Here is a 21677-nt window from a genome sequence, read left to right as displayed (position 1 = left end):
ATAAAAGACAGGCGGTTGCCGTGTTCCTGTACAGGGCTGTGGATGCTACAAACAAGAGAAGAAGCAGAGTCAGCTTTTTTGGGGCCGATCTAAGTACGTACCCTGGAGCAGGGACTCGGTTAGTGGAGACAGGCACCAACAAAAACTACCCCGAAGCTCCTGCCATGCACTCCACTTTCATGACCTCCCTGTTGCTCTGAGCTCTGAAGGTTTCCAAGAAGTCTATTATTTTTTGCTCTGAACCATATTTGTGTCCATACAAATATAAATGAATGCTGCTGCAGTAAGAATACAGTCAAACCAACAATGTTTGTTATTATTTTTATGGTCTTTTTGGGATTGAAAATGGTTTTCCACAGCCCTCCATGTCACTTATCTTCATCCATATTTGATGCATTTTCATTGTTGTCTGAAATCCCACAAATGTTTTTTCAATACTGGCTCAGCTTTATTTGCACATTTATCATCATTTTTATTTACTTTGACCTTCTGCTTTAATTTAGTTTCCAAATAATACAATTGGTGTTTGTAGATAAAAACAGTAAGTAGTTAAAAACTGGTGTTTTATTAAAATAAAAAAATAGCAGTGGAAGTCTGGAGAGGTAATTTCACATTTAATAAGCAATTCAAAATTGACCCTTGACCCCTGTTGGACAATGTTCTTTTCAAAATTTGGCCCATTAATGTCTGATAGTCAAAGCAACTGAATCCTTTTTGCACTCAGGTCTTTAGTTGATTCCATAATAAGTCTAACATAAACTAAAACGTTGCATCTCTGTTAAAGAAATAGAAAACTGGCAACCAAAAGGAGGAAAGAGAATCCCAACAAACTAGAGGGACATCTGTGTGTTTTGGCAGGACACCATGGGACCGAGGTCCACTTTCTACATAGCGTAGCAGCACGGAGAGCATCGATCTGCGTTGGAAATGACCTTAATCACGTCAGACAAGGATCTTATCTCTGGACCTCTTATAGATCTCCGGGTTGCCTCCGATACCATCAACCTTCACATCCTGTTAGGGAGCCCTGACATGTTCATTGGCAGAAAGTTGGTTTAAGGCTTATCAAATGATGTGCAGCGCTTCGTGTATAACTTCCCCTCATCTACTCTCGGCATCATGGACAGAGTAGATCCTTCAGCCACTGTGCTCCTCTCCTGTGGTGAGGGGATCTCTGAGCAGCTGTCAGATCAGGCTGCTGGAGACTCCCCATATAATATTCTGCTTATTTCCCTGTATGTTGCGAGATCCTGAAGAAGCCACGAATAAACGAGGAGGAGCAGGAAGATGGGATGAGATGTCCGATCATCTCAAATACACCAGGTAATTTACGGAAGGTAAAGACTGTAAAAATGCAGTTATATAAGCAGATACGGCGAGGAAAGCCCAGAGAGGGAGGGACGGCTCCGCTTTGATCTATAATTCATACTTTTCCATCACCCCTTGAGATTTTCTCTCCTACATTTCCATGCATCTGTCCCCCATCTATGGCTGTTTACTTATATTTGAATTACAGTGTCATCTGCCAGCGCTCATGCATGACATCATATCCATTTCCTGGGACGCCTCACAGAAGGAGGTGACGCAACGAAGCATGACAGAACAGGACCCTGAGCTCTGCATCGAAATGGAGCAAATCACCTCAGCCCCCACAGACGAATACTCGCGCCACCGATGCCAGAGTGGCCTTTATTTTGGCCAGGCCAGGTGACACAGCGCCAAACTGGGGTTTGAACCTGCGAAACGAGGGAGGAGCAAAAGAATCCTGTGAAGAAAACCTGCTTTGACACCACCCAGCTGTAGAAAGGTTTGAAGCTTAGGAGCATTTACATTAATCAGGTGGAAAGAAAGAGGTTCGTACTGCTGGTGACTTGGCTTGGATTTGGAGAATGGCAGAGAACAACAAGGCCAGGGAGGTCAAGGCAGAGCATAAATTGGATGATATAAAGTACAATCAGCAGAGGGGATGGAGCTGTGATTGAGGTCAGTGACATGTCGCAGATCTCAACCTGGGCCAGAGCCTCCAGAGGGAGAGAAGCATGTTGCCCTGCTGGGATAGAAGGCCCTTCCCCCCAAACATGGCATAAGCTCATCAAAAAAGCAAAGTTGTTGCAGAAAAAATACAATGTTTAATTGGAAAGAAGGTCCAATAAGGCGACATTAAGGAACTGGGTGCTGCAAGATGTGGGTCAGGACGTATTTCAGCCCAGTTGATGGAACTTTAGACACCTTTCACACATCTACTGGATGATGAAAGAAAATGCATTTTCCTTATCTATGATTGCTGCCTGAAATATTATTGTTGTCAGAAATGTCAATAAAAAAAATTCAATTTCAGCTTCAAAGAGATCAATTTTCTGACCGATGCTTGAATCAGAGCACATCTATTAGAGGGAGCAGGAGAAAAGTGTGACAGATTTTAGCAGAACTGGTTTAATACACGCAAGTGATGCACGACTGAATCTGTCTGGGTGGCAAAATTAAAGCCAGCAACAAGGTTTTGGACAAAACAACCATCACCTGCGGGCCTCAGTCTGTCAGTTTTTAATTTTCATCTCTCAGTTACCGGCTGTTTCTCTCTGAAACGACCGTCGGCCGATCGACTTTCTTCCACCCAGGAAACCCAGAAGACCCTGTGGTAAAGCCAGGGAAATTCATTAAATGGCTAAAGCTCAACATTATCCATCTTTAGAACTGATCAAGTCCCTAAGCAACATATACTTTGGTGAATCGTGGTAATCGCGTGACCGGAGGTATCGCCTGTACCTGAACGTGAAGGAAACATCAAATCTGAAAAAGCTTGTTTTTTAATACAAACGGTAACTTGAAACAAGGCCTGTCAAAAATGAACATGTTAACACGGATAAAGCCCTCATCCTGATTAATCCGATTCAAAATTTTAACGTAATTATCCCCTCTGCAGCGGAAAATGGCTCCGAACGTCTCTGGTAACGCAGTTCGGGCAGTTTGTCCAGGTGGAGTTAGATAAAGATGGAAGACCATAAACAGCATGTCGGCCCTCTTATTACACAAGTATTATGCTCACTCGGCAGGAAGGAGTTTTCCTTTCAACCAAGCACTTCCTGTTAGGAATTCCGTCTTAACCCAAAGCGTATGGTAGTCGGGGGTTCTGCCAGCACTTCGGCTAACGCATCACCCAGCTGGCAACAAATGGCCCTCCCTTCGTTCTGGAGTCTGTCTGCTCATGCAAAATAAAACGCAATTAATAAAGATTAAAAATGAATGATATTTAATCACCATTAATCAAAATTAATCCACAGCCACCTTGTGATTAATGCCATTAAAAATTGCAATCGTTTGATAGCAGTACTTTAAGGACATTCAACTGGAGGCTTAATAACATGTTTTAGAATTAGATTAAAACTGTTCTGACCATATTTAGGGTTTAAAGTAGCATAAAACAATTAAAGTAAAGGGTAAGTTTGTGTTATTTAGCAACAACAACATGACATGTTTCCTTATTTTTAAATAAGGAACTTTTTTTTTTTTTACCAACACCCAATGTTACTTCCCTTGTGAGAAAACTGATAGAAAGGATTCATGCTGATCTCTGACAGACGCTCTCTTCAAGCAAATGGCTGTTCTTTTACACGCACAAGCCAGCCTTCCTGCACGCCAGGGGCAGCCGGGGGGGTGTGGGGGGGGGGTCCACCATTTAGCATAACACACATATGGAAACGCAGGTTCCACTGCGTCAAAGTACAAAACTGTACGTTTGGCACTCTAAACAAATGCATTATCTTCCGAGCCGGCCCACTTGCACCGCTGCTGTCATAGCAACAGAGCGCCAGCGCTGAAGGCGCAGAAACACTATCTCTTGCTGAGGAGGGTCAGAGGACCCAACGGCGTATTAGATGTGAGCGGGTAACGGGAGATAGAGACACAAGTTTCAAGTGGAGGGAAGAGAGTGGCGCAGACTAATAAAAAGGATGAGAATGTTATGGAAATCCAGACAGGGATTCACTGCAGCAATGGAGAGCAGGTTAGATGAATGTGTGGGAAGAGTAATGGGGGGAGGGGGAGGGGGGGTCAGGCAGAAGACTAAAGAATGATGGCGATGAATCAGCAGCCAGGTTCACGGCTTTACTATCGTACTCATCTCCTTCTGGTGATTGCCACTATCTGCAGATGGAATCGGGGAGTATCAGTTTCACCCTGGTAGGTGTTTTCCCACGTGTCCTGGTTATTAATTGATCTCTTAACTGATCTATAGTACTGCTGCATAGGGAACAGCTGGGTAAATCTTTCATTGTGACAATCCATTGAATTATGTACAAGAATCTGCACTGCACCATCAGTATAGGGACAGTTGTCAGGCAAAGAAAGAAAAGGTCTCATCAAACCAACATGTCTTCCTAGGACTCTGGGATTAATCAATCAGCTCAATCAGGAATGAAAACAAGGTTAAATGTTCTGTCCAAGAAAAAGCAAAAACAATCACCGTGCAAGTGTGAAATGCAGAAATGGTAATTTAATGCTTCTGGAAATACGCTCTAGGTCTGACATCCAAGTCTTGCCGTGCAGGTGGGCGATGGCACATGCTGTCGGAGGATCGCGTTATAAATCCGTGGTCTCCCAGGGCCGTGAACTCGGTTTGGATTTAAAAATCTTTTAGTTTGTTGCCATCTTAAGGCAAAGAGACAAGAGCTCCAGGCCTTCTAGTAAACCTGCTGCAGCAGTCACTACTGCACTGATGCCAGCTGGGAGCGGCGCCGCTGTTAGCGTACGCAAGTTACGCAGGTTTTTATTCACATAAACGATCAAATTCCCTGCTTTTACAACAACATAGACCTCAGAGAGTTGCTAATATTTCATTTCTATTAGCAGACATAACACAGTTCATGAAAATGGCTCCCCCGAGCCCTCGATTCATGTTCCATTTAAAATAAGATGTACAAACACAGCAAAAAGAGATGATGCTCTGATCGCTCATTTCTGGGTAATTTAGACGTGCACTTTCATGCAGAAGCGGTGAGCACTTACTCTGGTTGGGTGTGGGTGCGTGTGTGCGTGTGTGTGTGGAGGGGGGCTCTGAAAAGAATCCCGACAACAACAAGGATTCTGCTGGGAGCACTAATCCCCCAGAATCTTAAGCACATTAACTTTAGTCTGCAGAATTCAGAGAAAGCTGTAAACGGAGCCCAGATTCCAGCAAAGTCACGCTGTTTGAAATGGTTTACCCTCAGAGGAAGGTGGAAGGTGCTGAAACACGGTAGTAACGTGTTTTTTCAAAGAGAGGAGAAGGCTTGAAACCGGATCTGGACAGAATTACGCTGTGGTTTTTTGCGTCTCCAAAGGCGATAGCGTCAGTCATCTTCTGAGGTGGACCGATTTGGGACACACTGGGCCGAGTTGGACCAACCACAAGTAACGAGAGAAGCTGAACCCTGTGTAATTCCGCAGTGATCCGAGCAACCCAAAGACAACAGAACTTGCCCTGACTCCGAATTTGCTGCAAGGACGGTGCCAACCACTTAACCACAAACCGCTTATTGCTCATTCAGCCCATCGACATCTTTCAGAGGAGGCTGGAGGCCCGTCGTTTTCAGGACGTACGCTTTCGTTTCATTAACTGAGAGTCAACCGTGAGTGTAGGCGGAGACTCAAGGTTAATAATCATGGCGACGGACCCAGATGGGTGACTTTACTCGCAGTCCCCTGCAGGCCCAGGCTCAGGTCAGCCGAAGCCCTACAATCGATCAAACACACGCGAGAGCATGTGAGACACTGTATGCACGCCCTAGCCATATGTGCCCGGGCGAGAGCAAAGACAAATGTGAACACGCCCCTACGAAAGTGGTAAAAATACGCTTGAGGACGTTCCATTTCGAAAAAGAGGTCGACTGGGATCACCAGAACGGTGCTGTGGAACTGGGAAGGCGTCTGACTGTAACGAGCATCATCCTGCATGTACGGTAGCAGGTGCGCTCAGTTCCAAGCCTCCAAAGACATCATATCAGCTGCAGCCGTGCGTGCGTGTGATTGCACCATAAATAATAACGATACGTGCATCTGCGCTACACGTAAATAATATTCGCCCACACAAAATTCTGAACCTGCCTTCTCCTGTGATTTGATATCATTATTTAATTCGGTTTGACGCCTGTGTAGTAAACCTTCTGCAGTGTTAAACTAGGCCACTGCATGGCCTCTGGCAAAAAAAAAAAAAAAAAGGATAGAGTGAGCGAGGAGAGAGAAGTGAAGGGAAGGAGACTTTGAAGAAATTACATAAAAAGCATCAACAGACTTAAGAACAAGTCGACTTGTTATGATCCGTCAGTGAGCGACGCTGGTTGCTAGCGTGGTGTCATTATCACAGAAGGCCCTGGAGGTGGGCGGCGTGTAAAAGCAGACAGACAGCTACAGTATGACATAGATTTAGCAGTTTCTCACAGTTTAACCGCGAGTGTGAGATTGTGTTGGTGTGTGTGTGTGTGTGTTGGGGGGGATTACAAACGGACGGCTTCAGAGACGCCTCATCGTTTTTACTCACAAGCCGCTCCGAGCTAAGAAAGTGAGCTCGGTGATGAAGAAGCGTGCCTGTTTATCTTCCATCCACCGGCTGCCATTTGCAGGACAGACTCAATTTGAAGTCATCTGTGGCTTGAACGCTGACGCCACTGATGGCATTTATATAAGCACATAATCAGGGACATTCGTATCCAAATGGTGCTTTGGTACTGCTGCTCCCATTAACGCCAGCAGTTCTAACAGTCACCATAGCGATATTGTCGTACTCTGGCCATCACAATAAAACAGGCGGAGTGGACGTTTGCAGATTTTTAGGAAATGTTGACAATGGTGGAAGAATCAGATGGTGAAAATTTACCGTTGTTCCAGATTCTGGACCTTTGATGAGCCAGGTGGGGTTGTTGCTATGGGATTTGACATGTGGTGACATCATTGGACCTGACCCCATCAAAGGCAGCATGTTACTGCGCTCTTTAACCTGCTTAACGTCCTCTTTACTAGCACCCCTGACTGCTAATCCAATCAGAATGGAGCATCTTTTAATTTAGGCTGAATTTCTGACCCTAACTCTGCTTAAATTTGGGATTTTAATTGTTGTTTGAGCAGCTACGTGATCCATCGTCCACATTCTGCATCAGACCCCAGCTGGCTTTGCCAACAACTGTGCCGCCATTCAACCCAAGCAAGTGAAAAGACAACATAAATGATGTGCAGAGAAACCCGGTTCTGCCAGGAATCATCTGGTTTAAAGTTGTTTACATAAATAGGCACATTGATTAGGCTGTGGCAGTGACGGAGGCACAGAAAAGTGGAGAAACGGGGACATGGGAACTGAGGAACGGAGCTGATTATGTGAACAAAAGGCTTGACACCAGATAGAGAACGAGCTGTGACAGATCGTGTTACGAAACTCTCCCTTGCCTGTTAAATCTCAGAGATAGGGAACGTGTGAGATGCAGTAAATGAGAGAACGAGGGGGGGGGGGCGTGCGGGAGATAGATTAAAGTCGGGGAGAGAGAACTTTCTGTCTCGAGCTCAAGAGCATCTGTCCCCAAAAGAGTCAAAGAAAGATCAATGGTTACATAAAACAAAGAGATGAGGCGTAGATGGCGATGATGCGGATGGAGGTGGGGTGGAAAGATGCGAGCAGCGAGGGAGGGGCTGAGCGCAGAAAAGGAGCTTTTCAGGGTCTAAACTCTGCTGCCGTATCTGGGGGGGGGGGTTTCTTAAAAGATAGGGGGAACAGAAGAGAAGACAATAATGATGGAAGATAAGGACAAGAGGGAGCTGCGATTATAGAGAGATTAAAAGAAAATCAGGTGGAAAAAAAGAACTGTCTGATAAAAGTGTGGAGGAATAAATATCAAATTTGGCTAAATAAAGACACGAAAGGACTGGATTTTGACTCGACTGAATCAGTGTCTGGTAGAGGACTGCTTTCAGGGACCGCGTAACCTTCAGAGGTATCACCTGAGAGCTTCGACTCACGCGCAAACACACACGGGCACGGTCATTGTTCAGTGTCAGGCCTCCAGTGGGCTCCCACCTGATTAGAGGCACCTCCAGCAGCACTCTGGCTCGCACCTATAAATCACCCAGAGCATCACAGGTGGGGGCTGCAGGACGCTGACCGGAGTGAACTCGCAGCGTCGTGACGTCGGCGTGTTTTAATCATGAGCCGCCGGACAAAGAGCCCGGGGAAATTGCGGAAAGTCGAATCCCGTCTCTTGACGCGTGCAGCTCCTGGAATCCTCCGCAGTGCCGTCGAGGCCGCCTGTCATCATCAGTTACCCCTCGCTGAGTCATTTGTGGAGTCGTAATGCTTACCTGCTCAGCCAGATGTCCGAGCTCGCCGAACCTCATGTGACCTGCAGTCCGCCGTGCAGCGAGCGCCTTAAATTCTTCACTGGACAGGCTGTGAGAGACTTTTCCGACCCGTTTTGTCTGCCTGGAGTCCAGTTTCTACTTACTCTATGACGGTAATCATGGATTTTTCCGAGCGGGACGTTTGCAGCGGTCCAACGAGGGCGTGATGCAGCCGAGCGTCTGCGTGCGCGAGCGCTCTTGCAGCACCTGTCTGCCCCCGAGGGACACCAAGCAGCCTGCCTCGCACAGAGAAGGCTGTTCAGAACCGGCTGCGCTACAGATCCCGGTCGGACATTGAATTTTTTCCATCCAGCCTGCGTTTTTACGCTTAAACTGACACGTGCTAATCATGAGTCCTGTGAAACCTCTCATTATTCCCACCGACGACTCCTCCTGACAGGGTGACGGGATCTCAGCCCTCAGACGCCCTTCTGCATGTCAAATAGGGAAACACTCAGAACCGTCTCTCTGTTCTGGGGCTTCGTTTTCTGCCATCTCATCCGACTGCACGCTTTTGCTCCCGCTGCTCGTTACAGCTCGGTCAGATTCACATGTTTGTGGGACGGACTGGCAATCGGCAACAGGGCGCTTCAAAATCTGAACATTCACAAAGCGTCGCCTGCTTCCTGCTCGAGCATGGGATGATCCGTTTTCTCTAATTAGGCACACAAAGGACGAGTCCAGCTGATGAATCCCAGACAATTATCACGACAAATACCAAAAGCACAATGAGCTAACATAACAGTGCACGAGGAAGACGCTTCACCTTCTGTCGGTATCAGATAAGCGCCTCTGCGCATTACATGCTTTCGGAGTTCAATACGATTTTGCAGAAGTCTGAGCACTAACGACTAGCGTTCTGCAGCTTCACTTAGATAAGGAGATAAGGTTCAGCTTACCTCTGACCCGGGAACAAATCTGCAAAGTTAGCGCTACAAATCGTGCCATATTTATGCCTGCTGTTCACGCTAACTTGTTTTTCTCCAACCCAACACTCCTACTCCTACTGGAGGTTTAATAAAACTCCCCGCTGTGAGTTTCGGCTCTGCTGACCGACAGCTGATATCTCTTCTCTTCATTAAACGCTCATTTTCGTCAGACCGGATGACACCGGTGCAAACCCAAGTTTGATCTTAGCTTCCAGGTACCTGGAGGGCAAGTTCACGTGCATAAACAAAACCTGCTTCGTAGCCTGTTTGCTCACATCACCCAACAGCATATAATGCATCCCAAAAATACATATATGTGGGGGAGGTTATATAAAAGAGAACTTTAGTGTTTGAACGTGCTGCATCCTCTGACACTGAGACTTTTTTCCCATAACAACAGCACAGAGTGAGAAATTTATTACTTTGGTGCGCAGAAATACTTCCTCCATACGAAAGCTCGCCTGAAAAATTCGGACAAGATTTTTGATCTTTCACGTGGAAACGTTGACACGTGTACGACCAGTAGGAATTTCTCTTTCTGGCTCTGCTTACGCTCGCTCTCCCGGCCCACAGTTGTGCCTTAAATTGATTGTCTCACCTTTCACTGTCTCGTTTGCCTCCTCACTGTGGGGGCTCCCCTCTGAACCGGGGACCCATTATTCTCCCTCTCAAAAGCGGACCCTTCAGTCTGATGCAAGCAGCTCAACCTGAGGTTTCCACTCGTGAAAGCCACTTTAATCAAACAAAACTCTCTCCAGGTACTCTCGCTCAAATACTCGGCGAACTACACCCGCCGGCTGAAGAGCGGAGTGAGCAGTTTTGGGCGGGATGGGGACAGGAATTTAATTCTTGTCATTTTAGTCCGCACCAGTAGATGCTGATAAATATCACTCACGCGGGCCTTTGAACTGTAACTCACCGTGAATCGACAGAGGACCTGCGGCGGAATCCTGCTACGTGACAAAGGAACATTTTCAGCCAATTATTTCGGACTTGGGGAAAGCTCCATCCGGGCTCCCATAAATCCTTAATTGGATTGGGATCAGGGGAGTTTGGAGGACAGCCGTGGGCTCATGTTTGTCACCGTTCCTGGATGTTATCTGGGGTCTGACGGAGCACGTTATCCCCCTTGAAAAGGCTGGAGGGATGTTTACAGGTACAGTCAGCTTTTAATCCACCAGAACCAAGTTAGATTGGTGCTATGTTAATATTCTAGCTAGCGGTGGCTTTCTAGCAACTACTGTATATTGCCTGTGTGTTCCCGACATGATTATGTCTGCAAGTGATCTTCAAATAATATGAACATTTGATCAAAGATGGAGCTCACTGATTTGCTGACAGTATTGGAAAGACAACCGCTGGAGTTCCATTACTGTCACCGGAGTCATTAATCCATATTTTGTTTATAGTTTAGAGCATGTCGACCAAGAGATTATACAAATTAACTTGCCGCCACGTGTTCTTATGGTTTCTAAATTGAACCGTGATTGTCTAATTCATCATTCAAAACCGAATCCAGATGCAGGGAAAATGGGTTTAAATTCATTGTCGTTCATTATCATGTGATGATGAGACTTCTGCTGTTGGGTGGGGCCCAGAGGGAACGGAAGGATGATCAAACGGGCACCAAAATAGGAGACGTTGAAGGGGAGGTAAAAATGTGGAAAGAAAAGCGTAGGACAGAGAGAGAGTGCAACTGTGATTAGGCTAAGTGGCGTAAGACACCAAGCTCTGCTGAGGAAGAGAGGAAGAGATAAAGCGAAGGAGGAAGTGAAGAGGAGGAGGAAGAGGAGATAAGCTGGGGTGGCAGAGAACAATGTTGGGGAAAGTAAGCAGCTGTTTTTTGAGTTGACGCCGGGAAACCGATAACAAAAGGCAGCCTCATTATAACCTCAGCTGCTCTCCTGAGCTGCTATGCAAATTTTAGAAAGTGCCATTAGTGGTTTACCTGATATTCACACGTTTGCTTCCCGCTCTCACCAAAATCTTAAAAGAGTGCAACTGAGTTTGTCTGCTGTTGCCATAACACCGTCCTATTGTTCTTTAACTAAAACCCTTCAATGTCTATATCTATCTATCCATCTGTCTGTGAATATGGGTTCATCACCATATGGTCTCTGATCCTATATATAGGATCTGCTGGCTTGTTGGAAGGGAACTGCCATCTCCTGTGAGAACAATGGCTTCATTTAATGGTTTTATGGTAATAATTACAGCTTCTCACTCACATTACGTGAGCCAAGTGTGCCTCGGTTTCACATCTCATCTTTATTATTAGATGCATTTCACTAGTTTTACGTGCAAAGTGTGTGTGAGTCCATATGTTTCTCTGTGTTTAGCTGCGATTTTAACTTCCAGTTTGGCTCGTTGGGCAGGGTGCATCGTGGGTAAGTGCTGCTGCACCAACTGGGTTCGTAGCTTGTGTCACCAGTGTGACTGCAAAGGTTGTGCCTGAACAATTTGTGCATGGATGTGTTTTTGCTTTGACTGTCGGCTAAGGATGCATTCATGTACCGGGTCCTTGAAGGCACCGCGCCCTTCAAAAGTCGGGAACATTTTAAGTGAACATGAAAACTGACAGATGGACCAGAAGCCCGGGCGGTAATGAACACCAGGAAAAAAGGTGTCTCGGGAAAATGCAATAAAATGTTAAACTCTCTGGTCACACAGTTGTTGAGCTTCTAATTTCCTGTGGTGTGGGCTGCTCCAGTTTGCCACCTGTAGCCTTGACTGGTTTCCTCGCCAATTTTCCTGTCACACCACCCAAATGTCAAAATTACTTACTAGTTTTGGTAGTGACATGCAACCGTAAAAATGTTTGACTAGGCAATCCCATTAAACTTGATTTGTATAGTATATGTTAGCATCAGAGCCCGTCCCCTAAACCAGCTATACAGTGGCAGGAAAGACTTCCCTTTCACAGGAAAAAACTTTGAGCAGGACCAGTAAAAGGTCAGAATGAGGATAATATGCAAATGTATTTATGCTGATGATACACAACTATAACTCACTGGGACAACCCAGAAATACTGTACATAGAGTACCAAGATCCAAAGTCTGGATCAATTTTCAAGCCTGCTGGGCCATGCTAATAAGAAGAGCCATCTAATTTTACACTGCTTTGATTTTGTACATCACTTCACAGTATTATAATATTTTTAATTTGCTACTTAACATGCATGATCCACGCACAGCATGTTAAGTAGCAAACAGGACGTGCTCATTCTAGGCTAACTAGATCAAATAACCCTGACACGATTCCAGGGTTTAAAATAACACTGGGCTAGGTCTCAGACGACCCACTCCTCATTTGGTGCTCCAGTTTCTTATTCTTTTCACGGGAGCGTGTGCGAGATGATAGGTGTGCACCGTGTGTGATTAGCTTTAGTCAGGACACAGGCATGCGTACAGTAAATCCATCCAGATTATGGCCCGGTAATAACCTCCCGTAACTCTTCTGTCAATCCCAACGTTGCAGTTTTAAAATTGCAACAGGCAGAAAACCCATGCAGCAGAGAGGGGATGAGTCCACGGTTCAAGTGCACGCTCTCCGGAGCGTTTGCCAGAATCTGGTACTGTACACTGAGCTGACTGCTGGGTTGTTTACCCAGTGCGTCAATAAAGCTGCGCCGCGTCTTGCATTATTTAAGATTTAGCAACTACGGGGGATAATTCAGGCAAATAACAGAAATTGGAAGTGCACCGCCGTGTTCCATCATCTGGTTAAAAATAGGCCGAATGCACAAGTCAGTGGATGGAAATATGAGAGCAGTAATTCTGTTCAACGGGGTGCATAATCAACACTATAAGAGCAACATCAGCGAGCCCTAACCAACAGGAGCTTGATTTTAGATAACCTATGTTGTGGTTGCGAAGAGAGGAAATTAGCTTCACAGGAGGACATTCAAAACATCAACGCGGCAGATAAAGTGTAGATTAAAGAGAAAGAGACCTTAACGAAACTCTTCTGACTCAACACCATGATGCAAGGCTGTATGTATCTCATCCCTCTATCACCACAATCAGGCTTGGTCACTGCAGCGCCACAAAAACAAGGACACAAAGCTCTGCAGTTCAGCTCTGACTGGTCCGTCGTGACCTGGTTTGGGTCTCCTCTGTGGGGTGTTCGGGACAGATGGATTTGGGTGTGTGAGCTGAATAAGTAGTGTGATACTGCGGCACCCCGATGCAGTGTGTAAGCACCAAGCAAAAAAAAACCAACATAAAGTCAACAAGGAATATGAACACAACAAATTCAGTGTTTAGAATCTGGCTAAAATTATTTAAAATGGTGCTGAAATACCTGTCTGGGTCGTGTCCCCTCGTTGTCCAACAGTTAACGCATGGGAGTGTGTCTGGCTCCCCTGGTGGATTTTGGTACCTTGACAGGAGAGAAAAGAGAAGAGAGACCACACTGTTACTTTGGAGGCCTTCCCAGCTTTAGGCAATAGAACATGAACGTGAAGAGTGCTAAAGTGAGCCGGTACCACTCAATGGAAACAGCTGATTTTGCCAAGTCATTTATTGTGTTGCCGAAGCGCTTCGGTCCGAGACAGGAAATCTGCTGATGGTTTCATCTCACAAAACTCCCATCATCTCACCACTGAGTGTGAGGTTGTCAAATTAATGTAGCTGAGCTAGAGAGCCAGGTAGGACCTCCATCACAGTCGCAGGATGATTGAAAGGAGCCATTAACAAACCGGCTCATTCCACCGCAACTTGTAGATTTGCTCACATTTCTTGCATAAAGAAAACTTTCCTCCTGAAGAAAGTTCCAAGAGCAATGAACTTTAGCCCACAATCTTTAACTTGATTCATTTCATTAATTTCTGTCAATTTTCTTCTCACTCCAGGAAGGTAACAAACCACAACCGTGACAATGTGAACAAGATATAAGTGTACACACAAATACACACACTCACTACATGGACCTGGAAATGTCAGAGACTCATAAAATATACAGTATATTCAGTGAAAGAAACACCGTATTTCTTACTCCACTCTACTGCAATGTATGTATGCACATATCAAACAAAGCCATTAGGAATGCCCCTAGCAGACTGGAGCATAACATTTCTGCAGAAGTAGCAATGCTCTGCTCTTCCTTTCCTTTATCTCCTTCGACTGCTGCTGTCATTTCTGCACACCGTCACTTCTGGAAGCGGTTTTTGATAAGATGGCAGCGCTGGACAGGTTTGCTTACATAACACAACATGTGAAGTTTAAGGCTCTACCGTACTCCACAAGAATGGAGAAATGTGTTTGAAAGCGCAAGGATCAAGTTTGTTCAAGTTTGATACTTCATAAGAAAGTCCATAAGAACAACCCATTGTTTTGCAAATCTTTGCACAGGTGGGAAAGGCAGCATTTTCCCTTCGCTTCAACAACCACGCCCACTCCAAATATCTGGCCCATCAGCTGCCTATTGCCGATGCCTTGCTCTCCCACAGTAAAGTGAGCATACCTACCCCCACAGGCTAGAAACATTTAACCAATTGACTGTATCATCCCAGTCTGTGATATCCTTCTCGGTACGGTCAGGTGTGGTCTGGTACATCTAGAGCTGTCATATCCAGTGGATTATAAAAGAGGAATGGTCCCGCAATGCTACCCTTCCTGGTGTAATGAATGATTTCAGGGGGCTTCAGCCCGCCCCGCTCTGGAGGACGCATCTAGATCGAAGATTTGTACCCTGTGGTGCTGAACTGTGTGGCTTGTTGCATACATGACATCATCAGCTAAAATGCGAATCTGCATGGATTAGCTGGAACGTGGTAAATGTGACCTCTTGCACTTCTTCCTGCTCTAACGTTGATTGGGCTCCTCTCGTCTTCCGCAGTTCTGCCTTCAATCAATCTGATGTCCGCTTCCTCACACCCACTCTGGCATCTCCGCTTGTCTTCTGGGAGCAAGGGGACGCTTCAGGCAAAGCGTGTGTATGCGCGCAAGTGCAAGCGCGCCATCGATGGCATCGACCTCCTACGTCCTACAGACGCCCGCCTTGAGTTGCGCCTCCTTCTGAGGCGTCAGATTTTAAATCGTGGTCCTATTTTCCAATTTTTTCTGCCGCCGGGACGCCGACGCACACAAGGCTCTGATAATTACGTCAGGGTTGCGGCTTCATCGGCCAACAGAGCTGGCTGGGGATTAACACTTCAAAGAGAGGAGAGTTGGGGGGGGAGGGGGTTGAGCCTGAGAATAAAAAATTACATGATGTTAAAAATTATAGTGCCAAAAATAAAAGGGTTCATTTGGGGTAACACAAGACGAGTGATGAGTGTGTTTCAAGAACACAAATGAAAGATGTCGCCGCATGAGCTGTTCTCTCTTCCTGTTTCCCTTAAATGCCAAGAAATACACAATCTGCAATCACAGCATGGCCAAAATTGAATTGCAGACTGACAGATTTCGAAATAATTTGCAATCAGATTGTGCAGATGGGCAAAATCCACTTGCTAATTAAAAGGGTAATTGAGAAGAGCAGCTTTACGGTAATCAAATCTGAAAGCTGCTTTGCTAACCCTCGTTCATCGGAGTTTTCAGGAGGAGTCTCGGTGGGCTTCGACGCCAAGTGGTTCTGAAATGACGAGAAAACGCGTTGCACCGGGTTTCGATGAACCTCAAGCTGCGAGGTAATTTAATGCTTCGTTCCTTCAGCCGTTCCCTGACACCACATAAACAAGAGTCCAGACAACGCTGACTCACACACTTTCTCTCGCAAACACACGCACGGACATAGTTACAGACGACAGGATTAACGATGTGCCAGCGTCGATCAATAACACCATTACAGAAATATAATTCAAGTGGAATGTGTTGGATTGGTGATTAAAAATCTCAACCGTCCTTTCAGTGAACCATCTTTACCGTCCCTCTCTCCGTCCCTGACGATCTTTATGTGTTGCTCTGTCCTGAAAGTCGCCTGCTTGAGATTACACAACTGCAGGGACATTTTGGCTCAGTTCCACCAAATTAAATATATTGTTTTTACCGTAAGAATTCCACAGACGCGTCTTAAATGCACAGAGCTAACTGCCCTCTCGCAGGTTCTGGATACCATTCTGAACATCGTTTGCAAGTGCTCCCTATGGCCACGTGGGTCCTCTACGGCCTCCTCCCACAGTCCAAAGACATGCTCTCCCCCGCTGCAACTACATTTTTTTCTTCCCCCACTTTTGATTTACTTTTCATGACTTCGTCCATATTGATAATACTTAAGGAGTCCTTTCTATGATGCATGGAACAAGTCACTCTACAGGTACTTAGACTTATCAATAATAATTTGTAGTATTATCTGCTTTTTGAAAGCCAGCTTTTGATGGTCTAATCCTCAGCTAGCCTAGTATCTACGTAGTAGCTACATGTTGGCTCTGGTATTATTGTTTTGTAGGCCCACAAGTTAAGATTTGATATTTGGTGGCTCCATAGCAATTGTATGAACTGAAAACATGAAAACATATATTACATATACCGGTACTTGTTTCACAACTACATCTCTATAACAATTCAGGTGTTTAAATCATTTTCAGGGCTGCTTTGCACTAGGGTCTGAATGCTTAACTGTTGGTATAACTGTAAGTATCTTGTCGTACTCGTGATCAAACGCCACCGTTCCTGCAGGCTCCTGCTGATGATTAAAATCCAGATCAAGAGCCTCATTACCATTATCTCAAATGGTTGCAAATGGTTAGGGAACTGCTGAGCAGCAGACAACAACATAGGACTAGAATAACAGAGCACTGATTAAGGATAGAGTAATACAAAACAGACGGTGGAGCTGCTAGCTGTATCAGCAAAAAGGAACCTTTCAGAAGCAGATCCTGATAATGCTGATAACCCCTGAAGATTTCAAAGAGAAATTCTTGGCTGCCGAAGCCACCGGTTTTATTCCACATGCTGGTGTGTCCCTCACCTCATCTTCTCAAGTGGAAAGAACCCAGGCTCTAAATGTGTTGCACCAATTACCGCTTCACAACCAACCCACAGCACTCCTACAAATAAATCCTGCAGCAGACAGGCATCAGAACCTGTGAAGAATCCAAGATCCCGCCTCAACTTCCTAACCTCATCAACAGAATCGATAACTGTTGATCGGCCTCCAGGGGCTAATCATTTCGCTGTAGAAGTGGTCTTTGGCTCTAAATTGGTACGTTTCGGTCAATATTACACTATAAAGAAGCACTTAAAAAATGGGCAACATGCTGAACTTCCATTTTTAAAGAAAAGTTGCCTCCAGATATTTCTCTCACCCTAAATTGAGTTTTGATTGTAAAATCTTAGAAGTTGATGCACAGTTTCAGGGAAAGTCTCCCTTCGGTCGTGAAGCACTTGACCAAATGTCATCCCATCTGCACAGGGATCAGTTTAGCTCCTCATCTTTCCAGGCTCACCCTGGAGATCCTCAATGTGACCTTGCTGCCTTATTTGTCACGATACGGCGTAATACATCAGAGACACCACATGGAGACGTCAACACGGTCGTAGACTGTTGCAATTACTGGCAGTCAAAGGCTTAAAGGTCAGATGTTCCACATCCATCCATCATCCAAGCGTTTTTCCTCATTCGGCACCGATGACAGAAGCGTCACTAAACCAGCGTGAAGGTGGAGGAATTGAACTCTCTTCAGGGAGGAGCCAAATTTCCTTCAACAGTCGGAGGCGTGAGATGTAATAATTACAACAATTATTTCCTTGAGTTCATCCCGGCCCGGCGCTCGCACCTGCGCGTACAAAAGGACGAACATAATGGCCGTCGGTGAGCAAAGAACTGTCAGCGCTAATGACGGTGTTAGCAGTGACATAAGTGCAATGAGAGCAAGGAAGATGGCAAAATATACGCCTGTGTGGACACTAAGTAATGCTTTCACCAGAGAGCAAAGCTGCACACCCAAAAAGCTCACACGTGCACGCCGCACCCGGGTTAAAGTGACATTTTGGAGGAATATGCTCACTAATGAGGATGCTCAAGCTGGGGAAGTGCGGCGTGCATATGAAAGAAACATTAAAATGGCAATGACAAATGCATCTACCTGTTTTCAGCGTGTCGGCTTTTGTCTTTTCTGCTTATTAAAAAGCCAAAGCGGCTCCGCGGCTTGTGCTTTACCAGGATGTTCTGCAGGAAGTTGCTCTCAGCGTGCACCAAATGTTCAGAATTGATTTGTTCTTCTGAGTGTTGGAAGGAAGTATAGACATGCTGCTTCCTTTTGCAGCCATAATTTATTGTTTTCTGCATTGCTTCCAGTGTTATAGCTACACAACCAACCCACAGAATCGCTCAATCGTGGAGTTTTAGTCTTGCAGTGCACATTTCGGCAGCTAGGTGCCACCAAATCTTACTCGACTCCCTGTAAACTCCAAATCAGCTGCAATTTTTCCTGCACTTTCCTTGGTTTCTGCTTCCCCTCGTCTCGTTCTGCCTGTGATTCACGTAAACTGCGCGGGCAGTTGGGCGGGATGTCAGACAGCGTGTCAGCACTGGCAGGCGATCCGTCAGAACCGTGCGGGGTGACAGATGGCTCGGTCCAGCGCCGTATCATGTGCGGTATAATGAGATGGTACCTCTCCTCCCGCTGCCGCTGCGGAGTGGGACACCTGTCACAGCAGCCCCTCAGCACACAACACACTGCTGATCTGTGCATAATTTCTGCGAATAACTGTCAGGGAAGCTGACACACCAGGCCGCCTTTACAGTCCCCCCCCCCACACACACACACATACACACACACTAAATCAATTACAGAGAGTCTGGTCAGCTGCCCTTAAGTGAACAAAGAGTGACATCTTATTTTCAAAAGTAGTGCTGGGATGATCTGCCCCTCCTTCGGGCAGCGACCAGCTGAACATTCGATCATGTCTGAATACGCACTCGACTACACGCCGAATCATACACACTCAAGCTGTTCCTCCCCGTTCAAGGCGGAGTGGGGGGGGCATGCATAAAACATGTTTTTCATGCACCCCGCAGGCCCAAACCAAACATTTATACAAACACAAGCGCGCAGGTGTTCAACTGAGCTCAAACAGACTTTAAGGGTCCCCCAAGTGTTTTTGAGCATCTTTGGAGGAATTTATTAATTGTGGTTCTATCGAGCAGGATAAAATGAATCGCTTCAGTCAAGATGTCAAAAACAAACACCCACATTTCCCATTTGGATTCAATTTCCTGGGATTATTTAAATTCCACGGAGGAAAAGGGTGACCATTCTCACCTTCTGACCTTTAACGCGGGAGACCCAAACATCCTGCCTCTGAAAGGATCTGTGCACGCTCTTGGATCAAAACACTCGAATTCTTCATTCCCTCTCACTTGACTTGTCTTTATCGAACAGGCAGGACTTGAAACAGCTCGATGACGGATGAACTCTGGGCGGTGGCCGGTCCAGTCAGAGTCCCTGACGCTGAAGGCACAGGAATTTCATAGAGTCTGAGCTTTATATTTCCTTCTGTCTCCACAACTTTCTCTTCTCCTAAACCTCATAGATTATTATCTTTCAAATATTATTACCTAAAAATAATGTACTGCTCAAACCCTATCCAACAAAACTAACCCCCTAACCCTAAACTTACCCTCAACCCAATTCTAACCTGAACCTTAAAACCAAGTCTTAACCCCCCAAACTCTCCTTTGAAGCCTCCCCAGTTAACGCGACCACAAATGGACACCGACTCCATTAATGGCAGTAGCTGGAAGCTAAGAGTGGCTAATAAAGACATCATTAAAATGGTAATAAATCAGCGACCTTTGCTTCTCCAGATTCATAACCGTTTATCGTCTCACCCCAAAGATGTTTTTATGACATTTGCTGATCTGTGGAATTGCGCTGTGGCCGCGGTTCAGCTCCCTGTTTATGATGTTGAGAAGATAGCGGTGGAAGACGCCTGCTTATGCTCGGAACAGCTCTGGGCGTGCGCGCGTGCGTGCAGCCGTGGCGTCCTCCCGTCTCAGCGGGGAACTCTCCTTTACACACCAGTAAATAATATCAACCAGGAGCGCGGTGGTCATTCAGAAAATTCCCTGCGTGCGCTGCAATGAGCACGTGCAAATGCAGCTGCAAACGCGAGCAGGTGATAAAACAGGCGTGCGCTTCACCCAGCCGGGCAGAAGACGCCCCTGAAACGTCCTCATAAACGTCCCAGGAGGGGAGAGAACCAGGCAGCCAACAAAAGGTTTCCAATGTGAGCAGAGCAGGTGTGGGAGTCAAGAGCTGAATCGGGGAGGCAGGTAGGTCAGCTGAGAGCCACGGAGAGGAAGTCTGGCCGCCGCTTGTCAGACCGCGATGCCGAAGGCTCCAGCCGGCGTGAATCAGACATTCTAGGGAGCCGCCATGTGTCTCGCTCATTCAGTTTTCACGCCAGCTGCAGAAGGTCCGACAGGAGGGGCAGTTAGCTGAACAGCACCCGCGTCCACAGTGTGTGCTGAGGTCCACCAGGAGAACTACGGAGAGCACTACAGTGTTGCTGAAGCGGCTCTGAGGTCCTAGAACATTCTTCTAGTCTGGAGCTTCATCAGATCATGGAAACTGTCTGCGATTGTTCTGAATTTCCTTCGTTTCCTTTTGAAATTCAAACCGTTTTCAAGCTTCTGAGAGTCTGATTTAGCTCGAGGACGACAAACCATGACACATGCACATTGCATACAGGACGTACAGTAGATCTCCCAAACCCTCACCGCCCCCCCATCACTCTCCTGCTCAAGGTTTCTCCCTGTTGCTCGCCCGGACGTCAGGCTGTAAAGCACCTGGAGGCAAGCTTGACCGTAACAGATGCAGTATAAATAAAGTCACGATAAAAATTAATCTTTGAGCAAATCTCAATCTGTCGCTCCTTTCTGGTGCTTACTGGAGAAAGAGCGGAGAATAAAAACAGTAATAATCCCCACTCGCGTCTCTAAAAGCCTGCCATAGATCAAAACCATAATGAATATTTGTTGCAGCTAAATCAGTTGCGTAACAGAAAGAAACGGCGGCCCACTTTCAGACGGGCGTTATTAAAATCCCGCTGCGTGTGTTTGCGGCAGCCATCAATGGAAGTTGGCCAATTTCCCCGCCTGAAAAGAAAAAATCGATATTCAGCTCTGAAACCGAAACTGTTTACATTCCTTCCTACATTTAAGGGGATAGTTCACCAAAACAAAGGTAAAAATGAGACAGTTCCATCATCATTGAGCTTTAAAAACTAATAAAAGTGTCGGTATTAGATATCTGAGCTGACATATGCTGCCAAATAAGGGCAGAGATTATCTGCAAAAGAAGTGATGATACTAATGATACTGATACAAAATGCTGGAACAAAATGCTTTATACTGTCCTGCCTCGCATTATTCCAAGAGAATACCTCAACAATTCAGATGAAGAACTTTCTAGTTGGCTTATTCATTCATTTCTACGCTGA

At 45.9% G+C, this 21677-nt stretch overlaps 1 protein-coding gene across 1 annotated transcript in view; it reads right to left on the bottom strand.

The window, feature by feature from the left end:
• Window positions 1–21677, bottom strand: part of elfn2b (extracellular leucine-rich repeat and fibronectin type III domain containing 2b) — a 39698-nt gene that overhangs the window by 9305 nt on the left and 8716 nt on the right. Inside the window, exon 2 of the mRNA XM_029836907.1 lies at window positions 13591–13668. The gene's annotated coding sequence lies outside the window, so the exon portion shown is untranslated. The remainder of the gene's footprint in view (window positions 1–13590; window positions 13669–21677) is intronic.

The sequence above is a fragment of the Takifugu rubripes genome, chromosome 5 (genome assembly GCF_901000725.2).
Source record: "Takifugu rubripes chromosome 5, fTakRub1.2, whole genome shotgun sequence".
In the NCBI taxonomy this organism is placed as follows: Eukaryota; Metazoa; Chordata; class Actinopteri; order Tetraodontiformes; family Tetraodontidae; genus Takifugu; species Takifugu rubripes.
This window is presented reverse-complemented; position numbering and strand designations above follow the sequence as displayed.